The sequence below is a fragment of the Hibiscus syriacus genome, unplaced genomic scaffold (genome assembly GCF_006381635.1).
Source record: "Hibiscus syriacus cultivar Baekdansim isolate YM2019G1 unplaced genomic scaffold, ASM638163v2 tig00113123_pilon, whole genome shotgun sequence".
Lineage (NCBI taxonomy): Eukaryota > Viridiplantae > Streptophyta > Magnoliopsida > Malvales > Malvaceae > Hibiscus > Hibiscus syriacus.
The window spans coordinates 83,994-111,797 of NW_024063443.1; the positions used below are offsets into that span (position 1 = coordinate 83,994).

Here is a 27,804-nt window from a genome sequence, read left to right on the forward strand (position 1 = left end):
TTGATTTTCAATTCGTTGTAATTTTCTTGAAAAATCTCCATAATTTTTTTTTATTCAATCTTTTTTTAGCATGACGTGGAAGGAGTCACGAAGAAAGTAAAGATTTGTTGATGGTAAAATGTGAGTTACGACAATCATTGATGGTTCATCCATTCTGATTTGGGAGGAGAATTGTGACCGGTGTTATTAATAAGCTGTAGAAGACGATCCACTTAGTCTCGAGAGAGATCCTAAAAGAGGAAGAAGTTCACCCCTCTTTAGTCCTTGGTGCATTTGTCAAACCAACGTCATAATGGCTATTCGTAAATTGATAAAACTTGTAGATATTGTTGACAGATAACATATTTAGTCCTAATAGATCACGTAATTCAGTCATCGATCATGTCAAAAAAATCGTAATTGTATGAAAGACATTGACGTTCAAAACCTTTTTGAAACTTTAAAAGCCTCGATGGACTAACAACAAAAATAATCTGAAAGATATTTAACTTTGAACTTTTTAGAATTTCAAAAAAGATATAACAAATGTTAAAATTCATTTAGACTTTAATCGATATTTGATTCATATGTAATCCCGTTATGAGATGTGACCAAATTTTAAATCTATTTTCGGATTTACGTTGAACCACAAAATCAATAAATTTGACAGGATAACGTGGTGAAAAAGAAATCGACTCATATGAAGTGTTGGGGAAAAAAACACCTTCGCTTGCTGAACCGTTGGCGTTGAAGACTGGTTTAATCTCTTGCTCATGTCGAATCACGTTCCCTGGTAGACTGATAGCTGAATGCGATAGCAAATGTGTGGTGGAGTGGATTTTCAACCCCGGAATCTGCCCCTCGATATACTCTCCTCTGGTCTAGGAAACTGTGACTGTGGTGTCATCTTATTATGTCGCTGTTCGACAAATTTCAAGAGGTAGCAACACTGCTGCGGATCTGCTTGCTAAAAGAGGTATTGGCTGTTTGTTTTATTCTATTTTGTTGCTATTATGTAATCGATTTTCTGTTTTGGGACTGTAGAGTTATGTTTCCTAATTCTGCGTGCTGCCCCAGTGTGGTTTGATTGTACTTGGTTTTGTGTAATTCTCAACTAATTATATTTGGCTGAATTTCTACAATAATGTAGTGGGAAAAAAATTGTTCGAATAATGCATTCTAAAGATTATTTGCTCAAATGGAGTGAATGCTACAGAATAGAACAGATCATGCGACTCCCCCTCCCCTGGATCCCCAATTTTGCTTTGCCCCTTTTTGAATGCTTTTTGATTTTTCACTACATTGCAAAATTAAAGGCTTTGTAATTAGCATTCAAAAGACTAATATATTAGGGGAAAGTCACAAGGTGATCCGAGGAGGGGGAGTCGCATGGTGATCTGGGGAAGGAGGAGTCACATGGTGTTCCATGCGACCTTGGGGAGACGCGAAGAGCCCAATGCGACTCCGTTCTATATTGTAGCATTCACCTCATTCGAGCAAATAATTTCTTGGGAACACTATTCGAACATTTTTTTTCCGACTTCATTATTGCAAAAAAATCGACCTATAATGGCTGATGATGGAGGTAGCCGGGGTGGTAATGATGGAGGTTGGGATAGTTGGGACAATGACGATTCCTTTAGATCTTCGAGTGAGATAAGGAGGAATCAATCGGCGAGTGATTTTAGAGCAGGGAATTATCTCAGTGGTGGAGTGGGTGGTGCACCAGTGTAGTCGAGGTCAAGTGATGATATGTATACGAGATCCCAATTGGAGGCTTCCGCGACGAATAAGGAGGGCTTTTTCGCGAGGAAAATGGCAGAGAATGAATCGAGGCCTGAAGGGTTGCCCCCTTCACAAGGAGGGAAGTATGTTGGTTTTGGATCGAGTCCTATGCCTACCCAGAGGAATAATAATTATTCTCAAGGGGATGTGCTCTCTGTTGTGTCTCAGGTTCAGAAAATCTTTCATTCCTCTTCTACCCCTAATGGGGAGTGAAGTCGTTATGGTGATAATTGTCAGTTATTGATTAATTTGTGTGTTTGGTCCAGGGGATTGGGAGGCTATCTTTGGTAGCTCAATCTGCCGCAAATGTTGTCCAAGCAGGATCGAAGGAGTTCACCTCGAAGGTATTATTCGGGGAATTTCTATTATGATTTCTTCTTTGGTTGTTTTGCAAGTTCATATCTTACAATGGTTAATATTAATTGCTCATGTTTGCATTTTGATCTTCATTTAGATGCATTGGCATTGTTTATCAGTATAAGATTTTATAGATGATAATGCATTGTATGAATTGCACTGTGGTGTGAGTCCTTGAACCTTTTTTACATTTTTTTTTGTATAAAGAAACTTTCACCTAATCAATTTTTTTTTGTATTGGTTGATAAATTGTTTATCTTTTATGACTTTCACAAAACTGCATGATAAACTGTCAAAATTCCACACTTAGCTATTTGGTGGTACTTGAATAATACTCTATTTAAAATATATATAAGGTAATGGTTTAGAGGTGAGCAGAACGAGGAATTATAGGACCATATGTCTCTTCTAGGATAAATTTATCGACTTTAAAATATGCATATCAATAAATGAGTTGAAGTTGTTCGACATATATTCTCACTTCTTTTTTCTCTTGATTTCTTTGCTAATGTCCAACCTGAAGGGAAATTAGCGTTCACTCCAGTTCACCAGCTATTCTGTGCGCTCTACTGCTCTTCTAAATATTGAATGCATTTAACTTGTTGGAGTCTATATAAGTTCTAGTGAACATATATGAAGTACTGATTGTCGTAACCAGTTTTTGTCCGGGTACGAATTTTTACTTGGCGGAAAAAGTAAAAAGAATAAATAAATGATTTTAATTTTAAAAATGTTTTGGGAGTCGTCATTGACCTTTTTGAGTTAGGTAGGTCAAATACCTAAAAACAATCTTTTAAAATAGTTTTTAAGAAAACATAATTTAAAAGATAAACTGATCTGCATATAACTAAAAAAATTTAGTGAAAAAGGGATTTGTGGTCGGTTACGTTTAGGGAAGGATTAGCGCCTCTATAACTCCCAAAATTGGTACTCATTAATTATAAATTGTCTCTATTATTGGAAATTTAAGAATTCAAAAATATATTTAATTCATAATCATGTTATTTCAAATTTATTACTATAATTTTAAGAAAACCTATTAAATTTTATATATGTATTTTATAAATAAATAAGATATTTAATTACTTAGAAATATCAGAAAATGATTTCTAGTTGCTTTAAGACATCCCCTTTCTTAATATTAAAAAATAAATAAATATTAATAAATAATTTGTCTAAAAATAATTAAAATAAATTAAATTAATATATATAATTTATAAAAGTAGGATACTTATTTATTTAAAAATATCAGAAAATGACATCTAGTTATTTTAAGACTGCCCTTTCTTAATATTAAATAAATATATTAAAAACATGATTAAAATAATTTATATAATTTTTTAAAAAAAAACATAATATTTATTATTTGAGAAAATCGCCTCAGTGACCAAAAAAAAGTTATAATATACGATTTTAACCAACTTTTTTTGGATTTGCCAAAATGACCAACAAAATCGCAACGCGATCCCCAGAATCGCAAATCAGTTTCCAGAATCGCAACGCGATTCTTGAAAATCGCGATGCGATAGTACAAATTCGCATTGCGATTTTCCATAATCGCAACGCGAATATGAAAATCGCAACGCGAACACATAAATCGCAACGCGTATCCGTAAATCGCAACGTGTATCCGTAAATCGCAACGCGTATGGGTAAATCGCAATGCGTATCCGTATATCGCAACGCGTATCCGTAAATCGCAACGCGTATCCGTAAACCGCAACGTGTATCCGTAAATCGCAACGCGTATCCGTAAATCGCAATGCGTATCCGTAAATCGCAACGCGTATCCGTAAATCGCAACGATAATCCGTAAATCGCAACGCGTATCCGTAAATCGCAACGATAATCCGTAAATCGCAACGAGAATCTGTAAATCGCAACGATAATCCGTAAATCACAACGAGAATCTGTAAATCACAACACTGAAATTTTGGGTATATAACACTGAAATCATAAACTAAATCCCTAAATCGCAACTCATTCCATCTCCATCTATCACTCTCTCCGGCGACATCCGTTCCTATATCCAACGACATCCTTCCCCATCCGGCAACAGGTCTTAGTTTCGCATCTCGTTTGTTTAGTTACAACCATGAAATCATCTAATGTTGATCATGTTTGGATAGATTTGTGTTTTGGAGGGTCATGGGATAATGTTAATGGTGTTTTACAATATATGCCTTTACCCATAAATCTTCAACTAAAATTGTCTTTACAAAAGTTAACTTATGAAACTCTAATGCTACGTGTTTCAAATAAATTGAATTTAGAGCCCCTAAGTGGATTTAGGCTATCTTATCAGAGAAATGGTAAAGTTTATTTGTTAACCGACAATGAAGATGTTGAACGATTCATTGCTTACATTAGTGTTTCACAAGATGATGTTACATTGTATGTTGTTGAACCTAGAAGTAGTATTGTTGGGTCAGTAGCGGGTAGTAATCAACTAAGTTTTTCTCAAAACCCACAACCTTTCTCTAATCCAAATCCCAATCAACTTTCAGCACCAAATTCCGGTTTTCGTATTGACCAGTTAGACGATGATGAGCCAACAGAAAAAATTGTGAGTACTAGTCAGTATTCGAAATTTGGTCTTGGTCAATATCCGGACTTTGATATTGGTCAATACACGGATTTTGATGATGTTTCAGAAGAAGAAACAGACCATGCGTGTAATGATATTGATATTGGTCAATACCCGAATTTTGATGATGAAACAGCCGTTGCCGAAGAATGTAATGTTGATGATAATGAGGAGGAAGTTACGACTGTGAATGAACATGTTGAACATCCATTCTGTAATTCATATAATCCTGAAGAAGAAAAAGAAGAAGAAAAAGTCCCCGAAGAAAAGAAAATGCCACGGGCGTATAACTGGAATATGCCAGAATTACTTCAGATACCGGAAGAAGAGTTGATAAAGAAAGCAGTTGATTGTTACACAAAAGTTATTCGTATCAAGAAAGATGATTGTTTTGATACAAAGGAAGACTTGAAGATAGCTTTATATACGAAATGTGTGGAAGATGGCTATCAACTAAAAGTTAACAAATCAAGCAAAGATCGTTTCGAAACAAGGTGTATGATTGACAAAAACTGTACGTGGCGTATGATTGCAAAGAGAATAAAAGATTGCAAAATGTTTCAAGTTAGGACTTTTATTGATAAACATACATGTTCAAGAACCCAAGTTTTTCCTCACCATAGACAGGCAAACAAAAAGGTGTTGGGTGGTTTTCTGGCTGAGTTAATGTTTTGAATGGCAGGGTATATCGGGGACATGAAATTATGACTGACATGAATGCTCGGTTCAAGATTAGTATATCATATTCTCAAGCTTGGAGAGCCAAATGTTATGCCTTGGAATTGTTGAGGGGGTCGCCAGAAGCATCGTTTGCCCAACTGCCGGCTTATTGTCACAATTTAAAGCTGAAAAATCCTGGGTCGGTAACTCATATCAAAACAGATAGAGATGGACGCTTTGAGTTGCTGTTTATCGCCATTGGTGCTACGGTTAGTAAATCAATATAATTTTGTTGACTCATTTTTGTTAGTTACATGCATTTCACATTTAAATGATTATATTTCTTGTGTATATTATTTGTAGATTCGTTCGTTTATTACTTGCATGCGCCCAGTTATTATAGTTGACGGAGCACATTTGAAAGGTCGATACCTTGGAGTAAACTTATTAGCAGTAGCCATGGATGCTAACAATGGGATATTGCCAATAGCTTACGGGGTTGGCAAATCTGAAACCTCTGATTCATGGACATGGTTTATGGGGCATCTTAGGGATTGCATAGGTCCTATTAGCAATCTGACAATCATATCCGATAGGGCAAACTCAATTGACAACGCTGTTAGAAGGTGTTTCCCAGATGCTTTTCATGGACTTTGTGGTGTTCATTTGTATAGAAATCTAAAATCAAGGTCTGCTGGTATAAAAAAGCACAAATGGACATACTGGAAGGCTGTAAAAGCTTATCGGGAAGTGGATTTCAATAAGCATATAAATTGTTTAAGACGTGTTTTGCCTCAGTGTGCTCAAACACTAGAAGATGTCGGGTTTGAAAGATGGTCAAGAGTACATCAACTTGGAGCAAGATATGGTTTCATGACGTCTAATAGTGCAGAATCAATCAACGCTCTAAGTCGTCATTCCCGGAAATTACCCATTACTATGTTAATGGAGTTTTTTCGAGCCTCTATTCAACAGTGGTACTACAAGAAAAGAAACCATGCAGGTATTATTTCTTTGAATTCGTAACTTATCATATTTATATATTTTACTAAGTATTGTTTATTTAAATTTACAGGAACATTGGAACATCGTGTTACACCATGGACTGAAAAAAAGATAACGAAACGTGTTGTGAAGTCAACGTCATGGAGAGTTGAACCATGTTCAAACACTTTGTTTCAAGTACTGGATAATAACTTAAATGGGCTAGTCGATCTAAATGCAAAGACGTGTAGTTGTATGAAATGGCAAACATCTGGTTATCCGTGTGGCCATGTTATAAAAGTTGCTCTTCATTTAAACCAAGATGATTCAAGCGCATACGCTATGGATTGCTACACTACAGAAGTTTATCGACAGACTTATGCCGAGATTGTCTACCCTATTCCACATCCTTCTGAGTGGGACATACCAGATGACTTACAAACAGTTTTGCCACCAGCCATGGACAGAAGGCTACCTGGCCGACCAAAAAGTCACGATCGTATACCGTCTAAGGGTGAAGAGAAGAAGAGATCGACATGTAGTCGGTGCAAGGAAAGTGGTCATACAAGGTTGACATGTGGATCACCAGTGCCATCAAAATCATCTTTTCCTCTACCAAAATATGGATCCTCATCAAAATCCAAAGCTCATATGGTGTGAACTTTGTATTATGTAAACGTTGTTATTCAGTTGTATTATGTAAACGTTTTAACATTTAACATTTTATGTGTATTATGTAAACGTTGCCATCAAAAGCTCATATGCAAACGTTGTATTATGTGGATTTTATGTGTGAACTTTTAACATTTTCAGTTGAATTAATGACTCAGGCCAACCATTTTGACTTAACCAACTCTTGTTATTCAGTTGTTATCACTATTAGGCATGCATTTGACTATCGCAACACGGAAAATACAATCGCAACGCGAAATGAAAATCCCAACATGAAATCGCAATGCGGAAATGAAAATCGCAACGAGAGAATCGCAATGCGAAATGAAAATCGCAATGCGAAATGAAAATCGCAACGAGAGAATCGCAATGCGAAATGAAATCGCAATGCGAAATGAAAATCGAACAGACATAATCGCAATGCGAAATTAAAATCGCAATACGAAATGAAAATCGCAATGCGAAATGAAAATCGCAACGAAAGAATCGCAATGCGAAATGAAAATCGCAATGCGAAATGAAAATCGCAACGAGATAATCGCAATGCGAAATTATAAACGCATTGCGATTTTCATTTCCGCATTGCGATTTTCATTTCGCATTGCGATTCTCTCGTTGCGATTTTCATTTCGCATTGCGATTTTCATTTCGCATTGCGATAGTCATTTTTGCCTTCAACATAATGCAGATTGAAATCAACAAAATCAACCATTACATTTCAATCAATTAAACAAGCACAAATAAGAATAAGAATTATGTTCGCATCAATTACACAAATCAACTTTTACAAATCATCTTTTACAAATCAATTAAACAATCAAAAATTGAATCAACTTTTACAAATCAATTAAACAATCAAAAAACAATCAATTAAACTATTGAATCAACTTTTGCAGCTCGACATCATTTTCACGCAGTTCACTTCTGAGATTAACCTGCAGAAACCAAACATTTGTTCAAACAACACTTTCTACGCAAATTATTGAATTCTAATTACTTAACCAAACATTTTCATTTATAAGTATATAAACTTACCAATTGTTTATGGACATTTTTATAACGCGGATGCAGGTAGGCAGCGTCTCGTATATATCGATTTAGCCATATAATGCCGAAACCACAAGCCTACTGCAGCTTTATCTCTATCGGTGGGAGGTAGATACTTGATGCTTCCCGTCGTCAAACGCTCCAACGCCAAGCATACGAGAGGACCACAATCTCCTCTGGCTCCGCTCGTTTGTTGTGGCGCGGTCTCGTCTCTAATAACTGTAATATTGAGCTTCTTTGGCTTCTTGTTTCCAGAACGAGTCCAATAATTGATCGCATCCAAGAATTTAGCCAAATGAGAGCTCCATCCCTTAATAACATCTCTTAAATCAGCCAATGATATGTAATTTATCATGCTGTCATACACTATTGTCTTAAGGGATGGGAGCTGAAGCTCGACGAGAATCCAATGTTTACGTTCCAAAACAGGGATAAACACCTGCAATCATAAGTAATAATTCATTCATTTGCGCACTTATTTCATAAAACCTTTAAACTCAATCTAAAATAAATACTAACCTTATCGACCTCCCACCATGCAGGATAAAGTTTAGCTTGTCCATTGCCCAAATCAAATGATTCATCTCGTGCATTCTTCAAGTGAACGGCGTGAAAAGACGTCGGCATTATTGTATATCGTATATTTTTATTTTTCTTAAGTTTTCTTATTATTAGAAGACGTGTCACCCACGCATCGATATGCTGTTTTACAAAAAAAGACATATATTAGTGACTTACATAAATTTAAAAAAAAAATTAATCAAATTGAAATATAAGAAAAATATAAGACTTACCCCCCCATCGAAATAGCCATTGTCTTCGACCCCTAATAATACGCCCCACCAAGGCCGTTCAAGCAACAAAAAGATATCATCGGTGAGCTTGCATATGTCAGTGAAACACCCCTTGCTCCGCTCATGTAGATAAAAATCAACTGCGGTCTTAGCCCAAAGGGTGTTATCCAAAATTGTGTCCGGTAGTTGTTCCCTCTCCTCTTCAGATACCGGTATGGTACTGGCCGGTAACTCATACGAGAGCCAACTCTCATCCATCATGTCCGGAACCGGTGGGGGTTTCTCAATACTTCGATATATTACCCCATGTGAATCGGGCTCTGGAATGGTGGGAGGGACCTCTTCAACGATGACAGTTGCCTCTTGAACGGTGGGAGGGGACTCTCGAGGAATGATATGGGGGGCCTCTTCAACGATAGGAGTGGACTCTTGAGGGATGACAGGCGAGTCGGGCTTCTTCTTGCGGTGTCTTCGCACTATTGGGGTGTACGGAGACTTAATAGCACGTGCACGCTGTCTGATGCGTGAACTCCGTCGTGCAAGCATAACCCGACGTAAAGCATCCACTCTATCGGGCCGCTAAATAATTAAATACAAAAATCAGTAAATAAACAGACATGATATTTAAACAGTGAAAACAAAGACAAATATGTTTCAAACTTGCATTGTATTCACCCAAGTCATTATTCTATCATAGTTCACAAAATGCATCAGATAACAAAGAAAAATATGTTTCAAACTAATACCCTGAAGTTAGTATTTGTCTTTGATTTGTCTATTGGTTGAAGTAATGCAATCCATTCAAGTTTCAATTTGCAGAAGAAGAAATAGTTTACTTTCGCAACACGAAACTTAAAATCGCAACGCGAAACCAAAATCGCAACGCGAAATGAAAATCGCAACGACAGAATCGCAATACGAAATGAAAATCGCAACGAAAGAATCGCAACGCGAAATGAAAATCGCAATGCGATTTTGGTTTCGCGTTGCGATCTTGTCGTTGCGATTTTCATTTCGCATTGCGATTCTGTCGTTGCGATTTTCATTTCGCGTTGCGATTTTGGTTTCGCGTTGCGATTTTAAGTTTCGTGTTGCGAAAGTAAACTATTTCTTCTTCTGCAAATTGAAACTTGAATGGATAAATTTACTTTCAACCAAAAGACAAAACAAAGACAAATACTATTTCACAGTGTTAAAGAATACACAGTTTAGCAGAATTGGCAGCAACCGAACAAATTTACTTTCAACCAAAAGACAAAACAAAGACAAATACTATTTCACAGTGTTAAAGAATACACAGTTTAGCAGAATTGGCAGCAACCGAACAAATTTACTTTCAACCAAAAGACAAAACAAAGACAAATACTATTTCACAGTGTTAAAGAATACACAGTTTAGCAGAATTGGCAGCAACCGAACAAATTTACTTTCAACCAAAAGACAAAACAAAGACAAATATATTTCACAGTGTTAAAGAATACACAGTTTAGCAGAATTGGCAGCAACCGAACAAATTTACTTTCAACCAAAAGACAAAACAAAGACAAATACTATTTCACAGTGTTAAAAATACACAGTTTAGCAGAATTGGCAGCAACCGAACAAATTTACTAAGCAATCTAAGTGAAATGGCTAATCTAAGTGAAATTACGAGTAAATTTATCATTAAGTTAAATATGGAAAATCTTAAACTTACCTCGTTGCGTAGAGTATGAACCTCATTCTGCAACGATACTATCATCTCACGTAGAGCGGCAACCTCACCACGTAAAGTTGACACCTCCACACGCCATGCACCATCGTTATCGCGTAGAGTACCGATCTCCTCACGCAAGGCATTGACCTCATCACGTAACTCCCTTGACTCATCCCGTTGAGGTGGAGGTGGAGAACAGGGAGATAGGAGTCGTGGCATCTTTGCCGGTCGCCTATCATGAGGTGATGGTGGAGAAGAGGCTCGATGATGTGACGGGATAGGTGATGGCTCTCGTTCTAGAGATGTATAGTCGGGTCGATCGGGTGATGGCTCTAGGTGAGGTGATGGCTCTCGAATTGGAGGAAGTGGATGCTGCTCATCATCCGTGCCATCAAAAAAATTCTGACTAGCTTGCCACCAATCAGTGGCAAGCTCTTCCTCCGTGGGTGTCAGTCTTTGTAATGGAATGTTGGCCTCCTAAAATATAAAAACTCAAACAAAGTTAAACGTCTACTATTAATAACTTGTTTATATTATATGAAAGTATTTGTGTTAACTTACATTATTTATTGTGGCATATGGTATTAAGTCTTCCCAATCCAACAGAGTTTTCCTCTTCCAGGAAATAGCCCTGGGAATATCATTTGACGTTTTTATTGCATATGTACGCATGCTGGGGAAAGCCTCGAATATCCAAATCTACAAACAATATAATAACAAAATTAGTAATTGTTAAATAATTAATTATAATTTTAGAAACATTATATAGAAATTCTTACCTTAAAGGCCCAAACAAAGCCTGACAAAGTGTATTTGGACCCATCGCCCCGCAAACTTTTGCGGTCATCAAAGGCAGACGACAACTTAGTCCAGGTAGCTTTCCATATATATGAACCCCACGGAAACAGATTCCATGCATTCAGGTCCTCTACCAATATTATTAGCTCCCGATGAATAGGTTGTCTGGCCTCTCTGCCTAAAAAGCCGGCATACACAAGTAGTAGAAGGCATACTCGGACAACATCGACGTCTTCCATCCGAGTGAAACCAGCTTTCTTATTAAATAATTTCTTCAGGTCGTCGACATGTAGGTTCGGCTTCTCCATTGACTCATCCGGAAAAACCCGGGATAACCATGATGGGCGGGCGATATGACGAGTGTACCGGCCTACATCATCGTGTCCGAATCGTAGACCAGTGATTAAGCAGAACTCCTTCCGCCCAAAGCAAGTATACGCTGGTGGAAAATGAAACCATATCTCTTCCTCACCACGTTGTATACTGTCGGGTAGATTTGATGTCATGGTCTGAAGCCACAAATGGGTCAAATTAGCATCTCCACCCGGATGCTGTACTCTCAGCCATGGCCCGAAGCAGGTTTCCTCAAACAATTGTCTTTGAGCAGGTGAAAGCTTCTTTGCAATTGTAGTGGCCAGGCTGACTTTATTTCTCAAGGTCAATTGAGCCGAAAAAAATTTCTACAAAAACAATAAACATACCAAGTTAGATATACCAAAACTACACTGTGAAGATATACCAAAAACAATAAACATAAAAAGTAGTAGTTTATTCTTTAAACTAAAATTTGCAACACTGTTTTGTCTTTTGGTTGAAATGAAAATCGCAACGAGAGAATCGCAACGCGAGATGACAATCGCAACGAGAGAATCGCAACGCGAAATGAAAATCGCAACGAGAGAATCGCAACGCGAAATGAAAATCGCAATGCGATTTTGGTTTCGCGTTGCGATTCTCTCGTTGCGATTTCCATTTCGCGTTGCGATTCTCTCGTTGCGACAGTCATTCTCTCGTTGCGATTTTCATTTATCTCGTTGCGACTCTTCTGCAAATTGAAACTTGAATGGATTGCATTACTTCAACCAAAAGACAGAACAAAGACAAAGACAAATACTAACTTGAAAATCGCAACGAGAGAATAGCAACGCGAAATGAAAATCGCAACGACAGAATCGTAACGCGAAATGAAATCTAAGTGAAATGGTTAATCTATTATTGAAATGACCAGTAAACTTATCATCAGTTTCAATATGAAAAACCTACAATAATGCAAACATTTCAAAATAAAAATAATTAAAAAAACTAACCCTCGGAGGTTGATTTTCCATTTCTGAATATTGTGAGGGATTTCTGACCGTGAATGGTTGTGAGGGATTTCGCCGGAGATGGGGACGGAAATCTTCGGAGATGGGGACGGATTTCTTCGCCGTAGAGAGTGAGAGATGGAGATGGGACTGAGTTGTGATTTTAGGTTTTAGGTTATGAGTTGCGATTACGGGATTTTGTCTTAATATTCTTTTTGTAATTTGAAAATAAAATACGCGTAGCGATTATAATGGCGCTTTAAATATCGCGTTGCGATTTACGGATACGCGTTGCGATTTTATGTATTATCGTTGCGATTTACGGATACGCGTTGCGATATACGGATACGCATTGCGATTTACCCATACGCGTTGCGATTTACGGATACACGTTGCGATTTACGGATACGCGTTGCGATTTATGTGTTCGCGTTGCGATTTTCATATTCGCGTTGCGATTTTGGAAAATCGCAATGCGAATTTGTACTATCGCATCGCGATTTTCAAGAATCGCGTTGCGATTTTGGAAACTGATTTGCGATTCTGGAAACTGATTTGCGATTCTGGGGATCGCGTTGCGATTTTTATTTCGCGTTGCGATTTTGTTGGTCATTTTGGCAAATCCAAAAAAAGTTGGTTAAAATCGTATATTATAACTTTTTTTTGGTCACTGAGGCGATTTTCTCTTATTATTTTTAAAATACCAGAATAGGACATCTAGTTATTTTAAGACTGCTCTTTCTTAATATTTTAAAAATAAATATTATTAACTTATAAAATTAATTAAATAATACATAATAATAATAATTAAACATATTAAATTAAACATATTGAAATTTAAAGAATAAAATTACATTAAAATATAACTAAGTAATAAATAAAATTAAAACTATAGTATTAAAATATAAAACTATAGAACTTGTAGTTAAAAATAAATGAAAGTATTAAAATTAGTGATTAAATTATAACATATTAAAATTAAATGCCCTAATTTGTAATTAATTATTTAAAAATATAAGGGCTAAACATGCTATTTTACCTTATTATTAATTTAGTGACTAAAATAAACATTTATCAAATTTGAACATTAAATTAAAATAAATTAAAATATACATTTTGGTATTAAAATATTAATTAATAAAATTGTAATGGCTAAATCGGTTATTTTACCTAAAATATATATAATTATGTTAAGGATTAAATTATAAAGAAATAAAATTAAGAGACCGAATTAAAATGATCATAAATTTGATTTAGTGACTAAAATATAAAGTTACAGAATTGTGGGTACTACGGAAAGGATTTATCCATGTGTGAAATTACATAGAGGTCCCTCCCTTAAACGACGTCGTTCAAGGGAGGGTATTTATACCCTAAACTAAATGGCCTTAAGGCCATTTTTTATTTCTCTTCTTCCTCGTTCTCTATCTAAAACCGAGAGAAGCATTTCTCTCTCGCTTCTCTCTAGATCTAAACCCGATTTCGACCTCCTTTTATCCTAAAAAGCCACAAATTTTCCTAGATCTAAAGAAATACCTTTGGTATTTCGACTGCTATTGTGGCATGTAGAGACGCGTGGTGACTCCGGTGATGGCGTGGCTTCCTTGGTAAGTATCTCTCTTAATTTTTGTTTCAATATTTGGGTGGTATTTGGTTGATGGGTTGCTCGTTGCTCCTCTTTTTTCTTTCTGTTTGCAGGTAGTTGATGGCTTCTTATAGCTATCGACAGTGTTCTCCTCGTACCGGTTATAAGAATGGCCCTCGGTGAGTCACCAAACCTCTAGTGGTGACTCATAATAGGGTCTCAACGTGGGTGGTGACACGGCACTTCTGGAGGCTTCATCGAGGTGGCGACGTCGTGGCTGCAGTGGGTTCGAGCATCTAGCAGCAAAGGCGTCAACAGTGTGATTGTTCTGGAGGCGACGACGACTGTAGTCCAGGGTTTCCTGCTGGGACCTATGTGGCCGTTGGATCAAGGCCAGATCCAATGGCTGTAAGTTGAGGCGGCTAGAGCTGGAAAAGATGAAAACCCTAGAAGCATTGGGCCTTCTCGAGTTTGGGCCTATATCAAGTCTAGACCGGTTCTGGGTTGTAATCGGGCCTCTGGGCTTATTGGGCTCCAAGATTTGTAAAATTGATCTGTTTGTAATAATAATAATATTAATAATAAATAATAATAATAAATAATAATAATACAAATAAACAAATAAATAATAAAAAAATAAAAAACAAAATGAAATGAAAAAACTAGTGTCTTCAACTGACCCTCTTTGCTCATTCTTGTGTTAACGAGAATAAGGGAAAGACGAAAAGACAATAAGTTTTTTTTTATTTGACTTCACTTGATTAGGATGGAAATGTTGAACAAGTTCTTCTCTTTTGGGATTAGTTCTTCTTATTATGAACTTTTCCACTATGGATGACAATTTATCTCCTTTTGTGATGTAATCTAGCAAAAAGTTGAACAAAATTTTCTCATTATGAACTTCTTCTTCTTTTTCAGATGAGTTCTTCTCATTATGAACTCCTTCTGGAAATGTTGATCTTCGAAAGAGGTGTTGTTGATTCAACTTCATATATGATGAATTAAGGCAAGGTTGAACAAGTTCTTCTCATTATGAACTTCTTCTTCCTCTTCAGATGAGTTCTTCTCATTATGAACTCCTTCTGGAAATGTTGATGTTGATCTATCTCCTTCTGTGATAGAGTCGAGCAAAATGTTGAACAAGTTCTTCTCAATATGAACTTCTTCTTCCTCTTCAAATGAGTTCTTCTCATTATGAACTTCCTCTGGAAACGTTGATGTTGATCTATCTCCTTCTGTGATAAAGTCGAGCAAAAGGTTGAACAAGTTCTTCTCATTATGAACTTCTTTTTCCTCTTCAGATGAGTTCTTTTAATTATGAACTTCCTCTGGAAACGTTGATGTTGATGTATCTCCTTCTATGATAGAGTCACGCAAAAGGTTGAACAAGTTCTTCTCATTATGAACTTGTTCTTTCTCTTCAGATGAGTTCTTCTCATTATGAACTTCCTCTGGAAACGTTGATGTTGATCTATCTCCTTCTGTGATAGAGTCGAGCAAAAGGTTGAACAAGTTCTTCTCATTATGAACTTCTTCTTCCTCTTCAGATGAGTTCTTCTCATTATGAACTCTACCTGGAAACGTTGATCCATCGAGTGATGGAAACTTATGTTTCTAGTGAAATTGTCTCAAGCGAGACGAATCTTGTTTTAAGAAAAACAATCTCAAGTGAGATAAATTATTGTTTCGAGTGAAATTGTATCAAACGAGACAAATTTTGTTTAAAGAAAAACAATCTCAAGTGAGATAAATTGATGTTTCGAGTGAAACTGTCTCAAGCGAGACGCAGATTGTTTTAAGAAAAACAATCTCAAGTAAGATAAATTACTATTTGAAAACATCCTGCACTGAAGGTCTTATGGATGACCCGTAGGACTTATAAATTTGGGAAATAGTTTACTAAATAAGAAACTTTGGAAATCATTTTCTTACTATTCAACAATTTCATTTTCAGAAAAGATTGAATGAGAAACTTTGGAAATTGTTTTCTCATTTTTCAAAATAACTTGTTAATTGGGTAACATTCCCCATTTCAAAATAATGCTTCTTCTCTGAATTGCGTCCATCTATTCTTCATATGTTTGTGTGATTCTTGCATTTGAGGTTTTGAATTCTACATTCTTCTTGTAAGGTATTTTCCATCATGAATCTTCTTTTTCATACGAATATCTGGAAAAAAACTTATGCTTGAATGCAATCAAATGTATCAATGTAATGCATTTTCTTTTATGCAAATGATGTTCTTATGAATGCATAAATGTTAATACAATCTTTATGTGACTTCAAAGTGGAGAACTCGGTCTTCCTTCACTTAATCAATCCTTTACAAGGTTTTCTGTATATATCAGTGTAGCAACTTATGCTATCAAGCTTGCGTTTCTGAAGAACCATCTGATCAACTTGTATATTTGTGTCTTCTTCGTTTGCATTAAAGTCCCAGAAGAAATGTTTCATTTATGGAACTCTTGCCGTAATCAGAATTATGACCTTGATGTCCCCATTTTTGTCTTGATAATGTCGGTTTTCTTAGTATGGACTTGTGTAGAACTCCAATAAAGTTTTGATCTTTGAAAAGAGAATCTATCATCTTTGAAGAGAGAATCTATCATCTTTGAAGAATGTAGATGTAGATATGATAAACTCAGCATAGATTAATTAGGAGAGTAGAGTCTGTTCTGATTTGACTCTTGAAATACATCATAAGGAGGATTTATCCTAATTCCTTTCATGTCTCCACATCTAATCGAATCTCGAACTAGGCAACTTGAACCATGTCATGTTGAAATGTTTAACAACAACCTATTGTTCAATCTTAGTTGGCTCCACTAGTTTCTTGTTGTTAAAATTCTAATGCTTCTTTTGTGGAAAGAAATCTTCATCATATATCACTTCTAACCTTGGGGTCGAAGAAGACAGACTTTATCTTGCATCAATAAATGGAAACCATATGATCACAACATTGGTTCAGCACCATAATCACTGGTTCATAAAACATTTGACAACACATTCATCCTTTCATGTGGCTTCTGCACATATTTTTCGTCAGTGAAGCTCTTTGCATATTGTTCAGAATTTTTGTATGATGTTACAAAAACACCAAGAGCAAAAGTCAATGGGAATACAAGTTAGATACTGGTATGACCAAAAGGTTGGTCAAATTCACGAAATATGCTAGTGACTAATTGAATAAGAGATACCAACTGATCTTGTTATCATCTCGGGCAAGGGCCAGTGTGATATCGATCACGTTTTCTTCCATAATGAGTGTTGTAGGAAGTAAAAACACATCCACTATAGGAGCCATGTATAGAAAGAGGTCCATGGAATTCTTGTTGTAATAGATGAAACGCACATGATAAACCAAATAGATGAAAACTCAGTTTAGCCTGGCTGGAAATGATAACCCCAATAACAATGGGAATAAGGTAATATACGTAAGTTGAGCCTCTTTATTCAATGTCATCAAGTAAACAAAAACTGGTGTGAAAAACAACTTCGTAACCTCAACAGTATGGTTGAAACTAACTGCTAGAAACCTCAAAGAAATATGTCCAATCATTAATATCACACAAAAGACCAAATTCAAAGCTGAGATCTTGAGGAACTGAACCCTGGATCGAATGGTCTTCCTGGGGACCATCCAACCATGATGTAGCTTAACAAAGAACATGTTGTCATGTGACACGTGGTTAAGAAGACTGGGTATTTGAAACCATACTTGCTGAGTAGATATTTGTTTAACAACAGGACCCTAATGTAACTGTCTGATGAACGAAGCAATTATGTATAGTCAGCTCGACTGCCACTGTTTCACCATTTTCATTCTTCATACCTTTCTGTCTTATTGGAAATATTTACTCAAAGCAATGATCTTGACACAGGATGATATGGGTCTTCAGCATGCCCCAACATTTGCTGATACAAGCGTTCAAAATGCGCCAATATTCCTGATTATAATTGAAATGGGCTTTCAGCATGCCCCATCATTTGCTTCTTGTTGATGTGAGCTTTCAAAATTTCTCAACATTTTGTTTCATATTGATGTGAGTCTCCAGAATGCCCCACATGGATTTGTCTGAAGTGGCCTTAAAAATGCCCCAACATTTACTGATACAGATGTTAAAAATGCGTTCAACATTACTTCTTGTTGAGATGAGCTTCCAAGAATGCCCAAATATTCATATTGCTATGAGCCTTCAAAATGCCCCATTATTCTATTTCTGGTTGAAATGGGCTTTCAAGATGTCCCACATAGATCTGTCTGAATTGGGCCTTCAAAATGCTCCCAATATTCTAAACTGTAAGGCTTACTCTCAATGTTTGTTTGATTTGAATCTCATGATCCCCACGAGGTCCAATTTTACCAATGCATTGTTATGGGTACTTGTGGCTTTATTCGTGCCCCAATATGTTAATCTTGAATGCTCTCATTCTGGTGTCACAAAATAACAATGTTGTCAAGTAATTTTGAGGAATTCTCTTCATGTTGTCACAAACTTAAGAAGTATTCAATCATTCTGACGGAAATATCTAAGATATGTGCATCTTCTGAATGAGGTGATCATCTTCTGGATCTGGAGGGATCTAATCGGACAGATTGGTATAAATCGCTTGGTAATTCATTCCAAGCTGACATAGTGGCTTATTATCTTTCGGTAATAAGAGACATGTTCCCCAGGTATATCAATGTCCTGTCTCTTTTCTCTGGGATCGGTGGTGCAGAGGTTGCCCTATACCGGCTTGGCATACCTTTAAAAGCAAATGTGCAAGAATTTAATGATGATAGGTTGGAGTAATTGATAAGTAGATTTGGCATATTCGACCTTGTTGTCAGTGGCATCCAGTGTAACAACCTTACTGGAAGAAATAAACATCATCGGGATGAACTAGAAGATTTTTGTTGGTGTCTTTTCTTACAATGACTGCTACATCGACTGTCTTTTCTGCTGCTCCAAGATATATCACTCTTCTCGAACCATGAAAAGGTTTAGTTGACGATAAAACTGGTTATCTCTACTTTTGGAATCCTGTAACCAATGTTACCCAATATGAAAGGTATATAAGTGTTATAATCTGTTCCAACGTCAAATTTAAGTTCAGCAATCTTCTGAAGGACATAATGGATATAATCTTATCAAGGAAAATGATCAGCATGGAAAAAGTAGCAATGATGTATCAATACTTGAGCCAACATCACGGTATAACAAGAGTGCAGGTGGTAGACTGGTTCATTCCCATAATACACCTAATGAGACTTATGGCTATGTGATTAGAGGATCTGCTAGAGGACATGGATTGGCGGATGAGGGAAAGTAATTTGTCTAGTGATACTTATCATCATCATTATGAGATAAGTATCTCTTTTAAATAGGGTAATCATTCTTGATGAGTTGCTAATAATGTCACAGGAGATCGTTACAAGTTCAATTCTCCAGACTTTCTGGCTTCTTGGACCACTTACTTTCAAGAATGCTTCCTCATTTTGGCCTAGCTCATTCTTTTTCTTCAATAGAGGTAGAATAGGCAATAATTTGCTTTAAAGACCTTCCTCATTTGAGACTGTCCTGTTTGAAAATGTTTTCTTCCTTTCCTTATCGAAGAATGAAAGAATTTTGTAAAGTAATGCTTCTTATAGGTTCACAATAGAATCAAATCATAAACAATGAGTTTAATGAATATCAAATAAAAAAACTACACTTTTAAATAAAAAAATCATAATCCTATGGCAAGTGTCAAAATTATTGACTGATTTAAGGTGTTGGTTGATTCTGGTAAAGTAAGGTCTCTTCAGGTTGATCCAGCATATATGCCACTTTAAGCGTCCATTAACTTGAAGAAATGGTTGCTATTTCATCTCATAGAGATACGTCTTGGTCCCAGACTCTCAGGAACGTCTTTGGGATGTGTGGTGCTTCATCAAGAGCTTAAGATCGTCTCTTATGTCATTGTTGCACCATTCGATATTTGAGCCACCTTTTTAGGTTTTTAACTCTAATCCTTCTTTGGTTCCAAGATGTTATTTAAAAATTTACATTTTGAACCCCCTTTTTTCATTTTTCATATCATGCATTAAATATTTTAAAAACCAATTTTTTCAAATAAAAATCAATCCTGAGAAGCCAAATGAAATATGAAGATAGTCACTTTCACGTAGAAATACATGTATGATGATTATAATGGACTTTTTAGGTACGTAACATAGGCCATGGTTTATGGTTATGAAAGAAAGGGATAAAAAGGCCCAAACAAGTGTTTAAGGGTAATTAAACCAAGGATCAATTCATTCCGACGCCTTCAATCTTGCATTGCTTGACTTGGATTTGCTTTACTATTTGTCATTCTTCTTTTGGATCCTTCTAGATTGTCAATTTTTTAGTTCATTTCCATTTTCTCATATCTTCATCATTTGTTTCTCTTCTTGTTGAATATGAATCTTTTAACTAATTGCACTTGATCAACCTTGTAGCTTGAGCCTCAATGAGTCACCCATCTTGATTCAAATTTTTTTCTTTTTTTCTGATGAATGAGTATAGGACTTCAATTGCTTTGAGAACCTCATTTTCCTCTTGTATTTCAGAAATTCTTTCATCTTGTCTGGATTTGATCTTCAAGCACTTTGTATTTGACCTTGTAGTTCAAAACTCTATTTATTTCATGAAGATTTGCCTTCGTAATAAAACTAGATTGACAATCTTTATTCCTGTGAGCAGATATCTTTCACCTTGCCCCCCAATGTGAAGGGTGATCCTTGGTTAGGGTTGAATTAGAAAACATATTTCAGGCTCAAATGGGGACAACAAATGATATATATACATATATTTAAAAAGATAAATGAAACAATGTCGTTCATCATCTCATACACAGAATTTTTAAAAAAAAAAGGTATCCTCAGGGGGATGAATATTCAAGATTAATCTTTATTTACATGAAAACAATGTAATTAATACATGATATATTTATCTAAATCAATCTTTTTTCTTCTTCTTTGATTATGCCCCAATCACTCGAAATTATCTTCGATAAGTTGATCCATGATACCTCATCTCGTCTTTTCTTACAGGAAGATTCACGGATAATTTGAAAGTTTGGTTCTTTTGATGTCTTTTGGTTTATGATGGTTTTGTATTTGGAAGGACAAATGTGTGACTTTTGAAGTCGTATATATGGTGGAATGTTATAAACCAATCAACTCTACCCAAAAAGGTAAACATCTGGATTCGGTGTCTCAAAAACAAGTAGAGACATTACTTCAGAATCTCAGATAATTGTAGTGTCAGGATTTGGTTTTGGTAACCGCCAAGTAATTGGCATTGGCATTGGATGGGATATGGAATGTATAATTTTACCACTTGCCAAAGATCTATAATTCTTGAAAAAGAATATTTAATTTACTTGATACTCAAAAACTTCAAGATTAAAATTTGATTCCTTGCTCATAACCATAAAAGCAACACAAATTTATTTATTGCACAAAAGGACGAAGAAGGGAACAAAAAACATGTTCAAACAAGATGCTAAAAATAGAAAGTATTACAGTGGTATATAACAAATTCCACTTGTTTATTTAGCTTGCTCTATCATTCCTCGAATGTTGGACGTGTACTTGGCCCAGGATTTTCATCCTTATTTACCCCCCTTTTCTTGATCATTTCTTGTGTCAAGACTCCCTTGTCAACGAGCGTCTCTATTTCTTTTAACAGTGACCAACAATTCCCTGTTGAATGCCCAGATACTCCCAAGTGAAAATTACAAAAGATATTTTAATCATAGCAATGGGCATAAGGCTTTGGTGACATTTTCACCAATCTTGGTGTAATATATTGACCTTTAACCAAATGAGGGTACATATTTGAGATAGATTCTTGAAACACCTTTAGAGTTTTTCTCGCTCGAGAGATTTTCACTTTCCTTGATCGTTCTGAACGACTAAATGCTCTCATGTGATCGTGGGGGTTCTGGATGCTCGTTTCAGCTATAATTGGGGTAGTATTCACCAGACTCCTTAAATTACCCCTTAGGACCAAATCTTGAAGTTGTCTTGAATTACCATGCTCCCTAATAGGTTCTTGATCATCAGACAATATCACTTCGAACTCATCATTATCGTTCAGAACCTCATTTACAACCTTCACAGCGGGCTCTCCAAGGATCATATCATTCATCATGTCCATTAACGTGGTCATTTGTTCTTTTAAATCAGCCTGAAACTTTTTTGCATGATCAGTCATTTCTTGTTGAGTCTTGATAAGTTGCTCTTGCAGTTTCTCGATTCTACTAACCCTTGCTAAAATTTCATTCATGGCTTTTATCATTCTTTAGGAAGATCAAGTTAGCTCCAATTTGATTTCAGAAATTCTTTCATGGAATCCTCCACGAATTATTCTCATGTTTTTATGATTAAATGCATGTAAAATAGTTTAAAACAAAATGCAATTATGCAAAGATGCAAAGATGCAAATGCAAAAATGAAAATATAAATACAAACGTAAAAATGCAAAGATGCAAAATGCAAATTAACATGCAAAGATGTAAAATGTAAATGCATGTATGAAAAAGGTGTTACTCAAGAGTGATCATCTTAAAAAAAATTTCATTGAACACAAAAGTTTCGGTGCATCAAACAAAACTTTTACATGTAGGGGACAGCTTTCAGTCCTAACTTCAATAAAACTTTACATATAGGGTATAACTTTCCCTCCTAACTTCTCTAAAGCCAAGTTAGTTTCCATTCATGCTCAAAAGTTGAGTTATCAATCTTCTTCAATTCCTTGTAAAGTCAGCTAAGTCTATCAGCTTATGGGTCATATTGCTTATCTGGACTGCAGCTTCTTCCATGACATTCTCTCTTTCCTTCATCTTTTGTGTCAACTCTCGGAGTTGTTGGCAATGTTGCTCATTCTCCCTTGTGATGGAATCTTTATGGTTATGGAGTTCTTTGACAAGATCGTCATGTATGTTGCAGCTCTTTTTCAGTTTGATGACCCCTGTTATCCACTCTTCTGGGGTGTTTCCTATGCCAGTATTTCGAAAAGCTTGACTGATCTTTTGGAAATCTTCATACATGGTGCTCATCTTTCTGCTCAATTTCTTGTTTTGATCATTCAAATAACATGCTTGAGCTTCATAAAAATCTTCTTTATTCTGAATGCCCTGACTGATACTCTTACCATAGAATGCTTTTGGTATCAATCTAACATGATCTTTGTGGAGTACTTTTGGTATTAATATAATAGGATCTTTGTGTGCATAGCTCTCCTCCATCCTTGGAGTTCCTTCAGGATGTCATTCCTTGGCTGCGTCATAGTTTGCTTGATCATAAAACTTTTTGTCTATTTATGAATTCTTTCCAATTTGATGCCACTCTCAAGAGTCAACACCTTCTAGTTATGTCATGATCATGCAATGCAAATGCAAAAGAAATTAATATAAACAAGTTAGATCAAAATAAAATGAATAAAAATAAAAATAAGAGAAAAAAATAAAAGGGTTAGTACCAATTAATGGAAAAGAAAGATCTTATCTATCATGGTGTAAAAATTCTAATCTCATGCTTTCTAGTTCCATGTTTTGTTGGGAAAAATTAACCTAACTGCATGATTACTAGTTCGCATGCATTTATTTAGAGAAAAAAATAAATTAAAAGCTAGAGTTTATTTCTCCTTTGTGTACATCTACGGATAGAGTTTCAGCATTGCTTTAGATCAGTTGAATTTCTAGGGTTTATTATATGCAAGGTTTTAGTTCTAGGAGTAATGGTACTCGAACTGTCCTTGTTGGTACCCCATTGGGCTGCCAAACCCTCAATCCTAGTCCATTACAGACTTAAACGGATCGAGTTCAATTTGAGGGGATACATTTCCCTATGCCTGACACGGAGAATAAATTCTCACGAAGACATAGAATATATGAACCCCGAAAGTTACTAGCTAGGTCTGACACGGAGAATAAATTATCACGAATACATCGCTTTCACTTCCACTTAAAAGGGAAAAAGAGCTCAAGTATAGAGCTTATGTTTATGTAATGCACGTGCTATGTGTGAGTAGAAATTCTCAAACCTTTGACAATCAAAATGAAATCAAATATCTAAAAAGAAAATAAAATAAAAATATTTAGTATATAAGGATATATAAAAATAATAAATAATAAAGATTTGAAAGAAAAGAAATACAAATTAAGTAAATATGAATTCTCAATTTCTAATTAATATAGGTAATTTATAATTGATTTTAAAGCTTGACCAACTCCCCAGCGGAGTCGCCAAGCTGTCGTAACCGGATTTTACCCGGGTACGAATTTTTACTTTGCGGAAAAAGTAAAATGAATAAATAAATGATTTTAATTTTAAAAATGTTTTGGGAGTCGCAAATGACCTTTTTTGAGTTAGGTAGTTCAAATACCTAAAAATAATCTTTTAAAATAGTTTTTAAGAAAACATAATTTAAAAGATAAACTAATCTCCATATAACCAAAAAAATTTAGTGAAAAAGGGATTCGTGATCAGTTACGTTTATGAAAGGATTAGCACCCCTATAACGCCCAAAATTGGTATCTATTAATTATAAATTGTCTCTATTATTGGAAATTTAAGAATTCAAAAATATATTTAATTCATAATCCTGTTATTTCAAATTTATTATTATAATTTTAAGAAAAACTATTAAATTTTATATATTTATTTTATAAATAAATAAGATATTTAATTACTTAGAAATATTAGAAAATGACTTCTAGTTGCTTTAAGACAGCCCATTTCTTAATATTAAAAAATAAATAAATATTAATAAAAAAATTCTCTAAAAATAACTAAAATAAATTAAATTAATATATATAATTTATAAAAGTAGGATACTTATTTATTTAAAAATATCAGAAAATGACATCTAGTTATTTAGAGACTGCTCTTTCTTAATATTAAATAAATATATTAAAAACATGATTAAAATCATTTATATAAAATTTTTAAAAAATAATATTTATTAATTTTAAAATACCAGAATAAGACATCTAGTTATTTTAAGACTGTCTTTTCTTAATATTTTAAAAATAAATATTATTAACTTATAAAATTAATTAAATAATACATAATAATAATAATAATTAAAATATCAAATTAAACATATTTAAATTTAAAGAATAAAATTAAATTAAAATATAACTAAGTAATAAATAAAATTAAAACTATAGTATTAAAATATAAAACTATAGAACTTGTAGTTAAAAATAAATGAAAGTATTAAAATTAGTGATTAAATTATAACATATTAAAATTAAATGCCCTAATTTATAATTAATTATTTAAAAATATAAGGGCTAAACATGCTATTTTACCTTATTATTAATTTAGTGACTAAAATAAACATTTATCAAATTCGAACATTAAATTAAAATAAATTAAAACATACATTTTGGTATTAAAATATTAATTAATAAAATTGTAATGGCTAAATCGATTATTTTACCTAAAATATATATAATTATTTTAAGGATTAAATTATAAAGAAATAAAATTAAGAGATCGAATTAAAATGATCATAAATTTGATTTAGTGACTAAAATATAAAGTTACAGAATTGTGGGTACTATGGAAAGGGTTTGCCCATTTGTGAAATTACACAGAGGTCCCTCCCTTAAACGACTTTGTTCAAGGGAGGGTATGTATACCCTAAACTAAACGGCCTTAAGGCCATTTTTTTATTTCTCTTCTTCCTCGTTCTCTCTCTAAAACCGAGAGAAGCATTTCTCTCTCGCTTCTCTCTAGGATTCCCTCACCGGAGGGAATCCGGTCACCGGTCGGTAGCTGTCTGTCGCCGCCAACTCCGCCGTCGGTGGCCGAAAAATGCCAAAGTTCCCCAAATAATATATTCGAGTGATCTAAACCCGATTCCGACCTCTTTTTATCCTAAAAAGCCACAAATTTTCCTAGATCTAAAGAAATACCTTCAGTATTTCGACTGCTATGGTAGCGCGTAGAGGCGCGTGGTGACTCCGGTGATGGCGTGGCTTCCTCGGTAAGTATCTCTTAATTTTTGTTTTAATATTTTGGTGGTATTTGGTTGCTGGCTTGCTCGTTGCTCCTCTTTTTTCTTTCTGTTTGCAGGTGGTCGATGGCTTCTTATAGCCATCGACAGTGTTCTCCTCGTGCCGGTCATAAGAATGGCCCTCGGTGAGTCACCAAACCTCTAGTGGTGACTCATAATAGGGTCTCAACGTAGGTGGTGACACGATGCTTCTGGAGGCTTCATCGAGGCGGCAACGGCGTGGCTGCAGCGGGTTCGAGCATCTGGCAGCAAAGGCGTCGACAGTGTGACTGTTCTGGAGGAGGCGGCGGCTATAGTCCCTAGGGTATCATAACCCTAGGGTTTCCTGCTGGGACCTCTGTGGCAGTTGGATCAAGGCCAGATCCAATGGCTGTGAGTTGAGGCGATTGGAGCTGGAAAAGATGGAAACCCTAGAAGCATTGGGCCTTCTCGGGTTTGGGCCTACATCAAGTCAAGACCGGGTCTGGGTTGTAATCGGGCCTCTGGGCTTATTGGGCTCCGAGATTTGTAAAATGGACCTGTTTGTAATAATAATAATATAATAAAAAATAAATAATAATAATGTAAAACAAATAAAATACAAAATGAAAAAAAAAACTAGTGTCTTCACTGATTTTGGGGTAATTTTGCTTTAGAAATAAAGCTGAGAAAATTTAATTCTTTGAATCATTAATCCTCCTGTTTTCTATTGTGCTAAACCCTAGTAATCAGCAACCATTTAATTATTGTTCTGCAAAGGAAACCGGTTTTCGACTTGAGGGTTCTTTTTTGTGGCCTTTAGATTCTACATTACATTCAAATCAAATTCACATGCCTGGGTTGATTCCTTGGGTGAAAGACATGCTGCTTTAGTTTTGGCATTTCGTTTTGGCTACAATTTTGACACTATAATTATAACTCGATGGGTTTCTTTTTACCTTGCATTGTGACTTTTAAGGATATGGGGGATTTGGAATTACATACACAAGGTCATGATTGTTTTCCTCTTCCGTTCTTGGCAGGTGGAGGAGGGTGGCTATGATGCCAGGGTTAATGAAACTGTCCCTGTTGTCACCGCAAACACAAGTGAGATTGGCCATGGGGCATCATGAAAGGGGTCATGGCAATGGCTTCACAGAAGGTTGAAGAGTACACTAAAGATGGCATGAACTGGAAAACAGATAACTGGCCACAAAACGATGGTGCAAAGAATGGATATTATAACGAGTTTAAACGAGAGAGTAATGGATGGAATTCTACTTCTGGAGGACAATCCTCTTCTGCTGGCAATAATACTTCTTATAACTCGAGTTCTTGGGATGACTGGGGCAAGAAAGACAACAGGAAGGGAGACAATACAAAAGTCACTGCCTCTTATAGCAATGATGGTTGGGCTGGCTGGGATGATGCCAAGTATGATGGATATGATCATTTCTATAACGGACGGTTCATCTGATAAAAAAAAGCTGTCAGTTACAACGGAAAATCAGATTCCACATGGACCGGTGGCGGCTTCCTTTAAGGTTAATTACATAT

The 27,804-nt window shown here is 35.5% G+C and overlaps 1 pseudogene; it reads left to right on the forward strand.

Moving 5' to 3' along the window:
- The first annotated feature begins 1,548 nt into the window (after positions 1-1,548).
- Positions 1,549-27,790, forward strand: LOC120185513 (annotated as a pseudogene).
- The last annotated feature ends 14 nt before the right edge of the window (positions 27,791-27,804 follow it).